Source organism: Larus michahellis, chromosome 15 (assembly GCF_964199755.1).
Source record: "Larus michahellis chromosome 15, bLarMic1.1, whole genome shotgun sequence".
NCBI classification, from domain to species: Eukaryota; Metazoa; Chordata; class Aves; order Charadriiformes; family Laridae; genus Larus; species Larus michahellis.
The window spans coordinates 922134-931059 of record NC_133910.1 but is presented as its reverse complement, the minus strand read 5'-3'; positions in this window follow the sequence as shown (position 1 = coordinate 931059).

Here is an 8926-nt window from a genome sequence, read left to right as displayed (position 1 = left end):
CTAGCGTATTCTTCATGTGCACTACGGGGACTTCATCCCCTTCTACGGTACGTGGAAGTTTTGATTGGGCAGGGCCAGCCCCATTGGTAGATCCCCTGGTGTTAACTAGCCAGGTAGCTTTTGCTAGATGTGTATCCCAATGTTTTAAAGTCCCACCACCCATTGCTCTCGGTGTAGTTTTTAACGATCCATTGTATCGTTCTAGCTTCCCGGCGGCTGGTGCGTGACAGGGGATGTGATATACCCACTCAATGCCATGCTCTTTGGCCCAGGTGTCTATGAGGCTGTTTCGGAAATGAGTCCCGTTGTCCGACTCGATTCTCTCTGGGGTACCATGTCACCACAGGACTTGCTTTTCAAGGCCCAGGATAGTGTTCCGGGCAGTGGCATGGGGCACAGGGTATGTTTCCAGCCATCCAGTGGTTGCTTCCACCATTGTGAGCACATGGCACTTGCCTTGACGGGTTTGTGGCAGTGTGATATAATCAATCTGCCAGGCCTCCCCATATTTATATTTCAGCCATCGTCCTCTATACCAAAAAGGCTTCAAACGCTCCACTTGCTTGATTGCAGCGCATGTCTCACATTCACGGATGACCTGTGCAATAGTGTCCATGGTCAAGTCCACCCCTTGGTCACGATCCCATCTGTATGTCGCGTCTCTTCCTTGATGGCCTGAGGAGTCATGGGCCCATCGAGCTGTGAATAGTTCACCCTTATGTTGCCAGTCCAGATCCACCTGAGACACTTCAATCCTAGCAGCCCGATCCACCTGCTGGTTGTTCTGATGTTCCTCCGTGGCCCGATTCTTTGGTACGTGGGCATCTACATGGCGTACTTTCACAACCAGATTCTCTATCCGGGCAGAAATATCTTGCCATAGGTCAGCAGCCCAGATGGGTTTGCCTCTGTGCCGCCAGTTGCCTTCCACTGCTGTAACCACCCCCACAGAGCATTTGCCACCATCCATGAGTCAGTGTAGAGATAAAGTACTGGCCATTTTTCTCGCTCGGCAATGTCCAAAGCCAGCTGAATGGCTTTCACCTCTGCAAACTGGCTCGATTCACCCTCTCCTTCACTGGCTTCTGCAACTTTTCGTGTAAGACTCCACACAGCAGCCTTCCACTTTCGATGCTTTCCCACAATCCGGCAGGACCCGTCAGTGAACAGGGCATATTTCTTCTCATTTTCTGGCAGTTTATTATATGGTGGGGACTCTTCTGCACGCGTCACCTCCTCCTCTGGTGACATTCCGAAATCCTTGCCTTCTGGCCAGTCCATGGTCACTTCCAGAATTCCTGGGCGACTGGGGTTTCCCATTCGAGTTCGCTGTGTGACCAGTGCAATCCACTTACTCCATGTAGCATCAGTTGCATGATGTGTGGTGGGGACCCTTTCTTTGAACACCCAGCGCAGCACCGGCAGTCGAGGTGCTGGGAGGAGCTGCGCTTCTGTGCCAACCACTTCCGAAGCAGCTCGAACCCCTTCATATGCTGCCAATATCTCTTTTTCTGTTGGAGTGTAGCAGGCTTTGGATCCTCTGTATCCCCAACTCCAAAACCCCAGGGGCTGACCTCGGGTCTCCCCTGGTGCTTTCTGCCAGAGGCTCCAGGTAGGGCCGTTCTCCCCGGCTGCGGTGTAGAGCACATTTTTAACATCTTGTCCTGCCCGGACTGGCCCCAGGGCCACTGCATGGACTATTTCCTGTTTGATTTGTTCAAAAGCTTGTCATTGCTCAGGACCCCATTTAAAGTCATTCTTCTTCCGGGTTACTTGATACAGAGGGCTCACAATTAGACTGTAATCTGGGATATGCATTCTCCAAAAACCCACAATGCCTAAGAAAGCTTGTGTTTCCTTTTTACTAGTTGGTGGAGACATAGCTGCTATTTTGTTGATCACATCCATTGGGATCTGACGGCGTCCATCTTGCCATTTTATTCCTAAAAACTGGATCTCCTGCGCAGGTCCCTTGACCTTACTTCGTGTTATGGCAAAACCAGCTTTCAGGAGGATTCAGACTATTTTACCCCCTTTCTCAAAAACTTCTTCTGCTGTGTTTCCCCATACAATGATGTCATCAATGTACTGCAGATGTTCTGGAGCTTCACCCTGTTCCAGTGCAGTCTGGATCAGCCCATGGCAAATGGTGGGGCTGTGTTTCCACCCCTGGGGCAGTCGATTCCAGGTGTATGGACGCCCCTCCAAGTGAAAGCAAACTGTGGCCTGCACTCTGCTGCCAAAGGGATTGAGAAGAATGCATTCACTATATCAGTCGTAGCATACCGCTTGGCTGCCTTGGACTCCAGTTTGTACTGGAGTTGTACCATGTCCGGCATGGCAGCACTCAGCGGTGGTGTGACTTCATTCAGACCACGATAGTCTACAGTTAGCCTCCACTCTCCATTAGATTTTCTCACCGGCCACATGGGACTGTTAAAGGGTGAGCGAGTCTTGCTGATCACTCCTTGAACCTCTAGTTGACGAATCAGCTTATGGATGGGAATCAGAGAGTCTCGGTTAATGCGATATTGCCGCCAATGCACCGTTGCGGTAGCAATCGGCACCTGTTGTTCTTTGACCCTCAACAACCCCACAACAGAAGAATCCTCCGAGAGACCAGGCAAGGTAGACAACTGTTTAACTTCCTCCGTCTCCAAGGCAGCTATGCCAAAGGCCCAACGGTACCCTTTTGGGTCCTTAAAATACCCTCTCCTGAGGTAATCTATACCAAGGATGCATGGAGCCTCTGGGCCAGGCACAATGGGATGTTTTTGCCACTCATTCCCAGTTAGGCTCACTTCCGCCTCCAGTACAGTCAACTCTTGGGATCCCCCTGTCACCCCAGAAATACAAATGGGTTCTGCCCCTCTATAGCTTGATGGTATTAAAGTACACTCTGCACCCGTGTCCACTAGAGCCTTATACTCCTGTGGGTCTGATGTGCCAGGCCATCGAATCCACACCGTCCAATAAACCCGGTTGTCCCTTTCCTCCACCTGGCCGGAGGCAGGGCCCCTCTAATACTGGTCATAGTATCCATTACTCACTTCTTGCATAAATGACTTGGAACTTCCTTCAAGAGGATCAGAAGCAACATCAGGCCTTCTGCTCTGTCTGGGGAACGTCCCACTGGAAACTGGGACCGCACTTTTCCTGGAGGGATCCCCTTTTGTGGTTGTCCTTCCTTGCAACTCCTCTACCCATGTCCGCAGGATCGAAGTAGGTTGTCCATCCCACTTCCTCATGTCCTCTCCGTGGTCATGCAGGTAGAACCACAGGGTGCCTCGTGGTGTGTACCCTCTGTACTCTCTCTCTTGAGTGGGGAAATGCCTGCTTCTAATAGCTGAGACACTGGCCTGTACAGGTGGGGAGTAGGAGATATTCTCTTCAAGTTGCTGGACCTTCCGCGACAGTTTCTCCACAGCTGAGACAAGGGGGGAAGAGAGACTTTCTTCATATTGCCGGAGCCGGCCAGCCACCTCATCCACCGTTGGTCGCTCTTCACCTTTCCATTCCATTACTGCCAGTGAGTTGGCATATGATGATGGTGCGCTCCGTACAAACTTCTGCCACATGGGCCTTGTGCATTGCACCTCATCAGGGTCTGTGGGTAAGTCTGCATTGTCCAAGTCATAATAAATCATCTCCCGCACGGCTAATTCTCTCAGTTACTGGATACCTCTTTCCATGGTAGTCCACTTGCTTGGTTGACATACAACATCTTCAGTGAAGGAGTACCTCTCCCTCACACCTGACAGGAGTCGTTTCCAGAGGCTGAGGGCTTGGGTCTTTTTCCCAATTACCTTGTCAATGCTGCCTTCCCTAGACAGGGATCCCAGCTGCCTGGCCTCCCTACTCTCTAATTCCAGGCTACTGGCCCCGTTATCCCAGCACCGGAGCAGCCAGGTGAAAATGTGCTCACCTGAAAGTTGGCTAAAATTTTTTTGCATATCCTGCAGATCACTCAAGGATAGGGATCGAGTAATTATCTCTGGTTCTGCCTCTTCCTCCTGCTCTCGTGATGACCCTGGTTCATCATCATCTCTTACTAAGCGAACTGATTTCTTCGTGTACTTCTTCTGTATGGGGGCAACTGATACTGGCACGGGTTCATTCCCTGGTTCAGTGGCAGTGGCTGCTACGGGGGTTGGAGTAGTCGAAGTGGCTGTCACAGGGGTTGCAGTAGCCGCAGTGTCTGCCGGTCTGGTTTCCATCTCTTCCCCCTGAGGGTGCTGCATAATCGGGGAGATAATCGGGGAAGGAAGGCACTGTTTCAAGCCTCTTCTCTCAAGGTACATTGGTACTGAAGTTTGAAAATAAGCACTGAGGCTGAGTAGATCATCCCCCTGGTGGCATCTCACACAGCTGTCACCTCTTCTACCACCCACCAGCCCCGAGAGGCGAAGGCACACTCTGCAGCCGGCTGACCTTGGTTGTTATAGCAATAAGTATAATCAAGAGTCTCTGTGCACACCATTCTGTGGCACAAACTGTCTTATCACTCTGAACGAACCGTTTCAGACACAACGTGCTGTTAATTTCAGAGAGTTAGAAGAGGCCTAGCTAACAAATAAGCTATGTGCTCACAATGGTGGAAGCAACCACTGGATGGCTGGAAACATACCCTGTGCCCCATGCCACTGCCCGGAACACTATCCTGGGCCTTGAAAAGCAAGTCCTGTGGTGACATGGTACCCCAGAGAGAATCGAGTCGGACAACGGGACTCATTTCCGAAACAGCCTCATAGACACCTGGGCCAAAGAGCATGGCATTGAGTGGGTATATCACATCCCCTGTCACGCACCAGCCGCCGGGAAGCTAGAACGATACAATGGATCGTTAAAAACTACACCGAGAGCAATGGGTGGTGGGACTTTAAAACATTGGGATACACATCTAGCAAAAGCTACCTGGCTAGTTAACACCAGGGGATCTACCAATGGGGCTGGCCCTGCCCAATCAAAACTTCCACGTACCGTAGAAGGGGATGAAGTCCCCGTAGTGCACATGAAGAATACGCTAGGGAAGACAGTCTGGGTTAGTCCTGCCTCGGGCAAAGGCAAACCCATCCGTGGGATTGCTTTTGCCCAAGGACCTGGGTGCACTTGGTGCGTGATGTGGCAGCATGGGGAAGTCCGACGTATACCTCATGGGGATCTGATTTTGGGTGAGAATAGCCAATGAATCAAATTGTGTGCTGTTAATTGCTAAGTAACACTCTCACTGTATGTGCTCATTACTATAATTGCTATCAGTTGTACTATGAGTAAGGCACAGGGGTGATGGGATAAGAACTGACCTCAGCAGCTGGCGCCCAGCAACTTCCTCAAGATCTACATCTTCAGCCCACGGATTGTGTGCATGAGCCACACCGGGTGCACCAGTCACAACCTCCGAAAATACAGCATGCAACAGACCAGCACCACCCAGCATCTCACCTGCCCTGAGAGACTGTTCTAACAGGTGGAGCCCAAAGCCATGGATTAAAAGAACTCAACGGACGCTTTGGAGGGATGGCCCATAAACTAAGGGCATTATATCCGCATGAATATATATGTGTGTATATATATATATGACAGGGGAAAGTGGTGGCAATTCATTGGAACCTGTAAGATCCGGGCATGGCATAGATGGTATGGAATAAGGGGTGGATAATGTCCTGGTTCCGGCGGGGATAGGGTTAATTTTTCCTGGTATTCCATGCCATGTGAGCCATGCCCACCCTGAGCTGCCCGGGGAGGGGTAGGAAGTCACCGTTCGGAGCAGGCTGGGGCGTCCCGGGTCCGGTCGGGGAGCGGCGGGGAGCGGCGGTTCCGTGATCGTGTTTGTATATTCCTCTGTCCGTGTGATTGTTGTTGTTTGCTTGTTCCCTTTGCCGTTCTGTTAAACTGCCTTTGTCTCAACCCAAGAGTCCTGTATTGGGAAGGCCCGAGCGAGCAGCACATGGTTCTTTGTTGCCGTCTGAGGCCAAACCACAACATTCAGGTTTCATCACTACTGTGTTATCCTGAAGAACACTTCTAGAACACTGTTAGCATCATATAACGGTTAATATCATACAGCTCGGAATTAAGTCTTCTCACCCAGGGTCGAATTTCCTTGGGGTACACATTGAGCTTCCCCATTCTCCAGCATCACCCACCAAGTACCTCCAGGTCCTTGAGCAAAAACAGTCCCACGAATGGGTTTGCCCTTGCCTGAGGCAGGAAAAACCCAAACAGTTTTCCCTAACCTATTCCTTTCATGCTGTTCTCCTGTCCCGTAGGGATAGAAGAGACTCTTTAGAGACCCAATTCAACAGTCCCATAAAAACAAAGAATGTTTCCACATTAATTGAGATATATATATACTTTTCTATGTATATATATCTATACCTTGGTAGATCATAATTTCTCTTGGAAGTTATACCGTTCTCTTCTTTATACCTTATTATATTCTTACCATGGGTAAGAATGCCTTACCTATGATCCTAAGTAACAAACCAAAACCCGCTACTTATTGACTGCCCTCTGTGTTGTGCTCTGGTTCTGTAATGAAACGGTTGGTACTAACTACGAATTCCTGTGGAGGAGGAGAACGTAGTGTGCGGCAAACAAACCATCCAGCACTGTGCCGAGAATCAGAAAGCCCAAACCCGAGGGCTGAAGGATGAGTATGTGATGATACATGCATAAATACGCGTGTTGTGTTCCTTGGGTTTTTTTCCTTCATTACTTCATTGGTAAGTAATGAAGTACTCTCCTCTACCTGTCCCCGAATGTCAACAGAGGAGACTGTATTTCTTTCTTGCTAATTGCCTTTGGCGTGAAGTCGGCAACCTTGTATTTGAGATTCTGTGTGGGATGTTCCGGGTCAGTCTCACCTCGAGGACAAAAAGCCCAATGTTTGTATCTAGGACCAAAAACAACGGAGAAGATACTCTCCTCGTCATGTCGCGTTTTTAAAAAATGAGTGTTTTTCCTTCAGAAGCCAAACAGGTGGGGATGGGTCAGCTGAGACCCATTTTTTGAAATGTCAAGTCACCAAGCATGTGGTAGCTACAAATTGGAACCACAGAGAGCTTCTCATCATTGCTTTAAGCAATGCAGTAACTTTCACAGCTTCACAGGGAGACGCTCAAGAGTACTTGAAAGACTGGAAATTTAATTTCACTTGGTGCAGTGGAGGCTCAGTAAAATGAAAAACAGGGTTTAAGCCAGCAAATCTACAAGCACAGGTCACTCGCCGAGGCAAACAGCTCCGGTGCTGGCACGTCGGCAGCAGAGCCGGGCAACGGTGGCGAAAAGGGGCTTTTTCCGAGTTTTTCTGAGGCCGGGAGAAGACCGGGCAGTGGCAGGGACCCGCAGGGAGCCCGCAGCTGACAGCTGATGCGAGAGCGTCTGACGAGGCCGGGGCGGAGCCTGCAGCAGCCGCGGCAGGTTTAAAGGAGGCGTAACCGCCACCAACGGTCACTGGCTGAGGCAAGTGAGCCTGCAGCAGCAGCGGCCAGCCCCCAGCCCCTTCAAAGGCGGCCCAAGGGAGTGCGGTGAACAGGGCGGGCAGGCAGGGCATGGCGCGTCAGTTCGCGTGGAAGGGCGCAGGACGCTCGGGGGGGAAGGTCAGCCATGGTCTCCAACTGAAGGACGCAGCTTCCCGCATCTGCTGCACCTGCCAGAGCAGACGTGGCCGTACCAACTGAGCTCCCCTGGAAGCACGCAGCCCCCCAGGTCGCCGGCTGCAGAGAGTGCCTTAATCTCCCAGGGCTGGTGGGTGGTAGAAGAGGTGACAGCTGCGTGAGGTGCCACCAGGGGGATGATCTGCTCAGCCTGGCAGCAGAGCTGAAAGAGGAAACAGAAGGGCTGCGGAGCATCAGGGAGAGTGAGAAAGGAATGGATTGGTGGAAGCAGACTCTGACCGGGTCCCTGAGTCAAAAACCAGAAGAGCCCCCAAAAAAACCCCGAGCTGAAGGAGATCTGGTCCCTTCGCCCTGCCACTGAAGGCAGTGGCCAAAAGGAGGCCAGTGAATGGAGGCTAGTCCCTACGAGGGGAGGGAAGCGAACTCCCTCCTTGCCCACATCCCCCAACCAGGTGCCTCTGCACAACAGGTATGAGGCTCTTGAGGAGGGAGGCCAGCCCATGGATGGCATGGAAGATGGTCTGGCTACACCAGAAGAGATGCCGGGACCAGCAAGGCCTACCCCCAGTTTAAAAACTGCCTCTGCAAGGGAGAAGAGGCGGGTTATAGTAGTAGGCCCAATATGCCGCGCAGACCCTCTTGACAGGGAGGTATGCTGCCTCCCCGGGGCCGGGGTCAGGGACGTCACTTGAAAACTTCCCAGCCTGGTTAAATCTGGCTAGGGGCATCAAGGATAACAAGAAAAACTCCTATGAGTACGTCACGGGTACAGGCAAGACTAGGGAAGGTGTGGGCCCTCTCAGGAAGCACACAGGAGACCTGGTCACCCAGGACACGGAGAAGGCTGAGATGCTGAATGACTTTCTCGCCTCGGCCTTCACCAGCAAGGGCTCCACCCACACCACCCAAGTTGCAGGATGCAAAAGCAGGGTCTATGAGAATGAAGAAGCGCCCACTGTAGGAGAAGATCAGGTTCAGGACCATCTGAGGAACCTGAAGGTGCATAAGTCCACGGGACCAGATGAAATCCATCCACGGGTCCTGAGGGAGCTGTCAGATGAAGTCGCCAAGCCTCTTTCCATTATATTTGAGAAGTCGTGGCAGCCTGGTGAAGTTCCTGCTGATTGGAAAAGGGGAAACAGAACGCCCATTTTCAAAAAGGGAAAAAAGGAAGACCCAGGGAACTACAGGCCGGTCAGTCTCACCTCTGTGCCTGGCAAGGTCATGGAGCAGATCCTCCTGGAAACGCTACTGAGGCACATGGGAAATAGGGAGGTGATTGGTGACAGCCAACACGGCTTCACCAA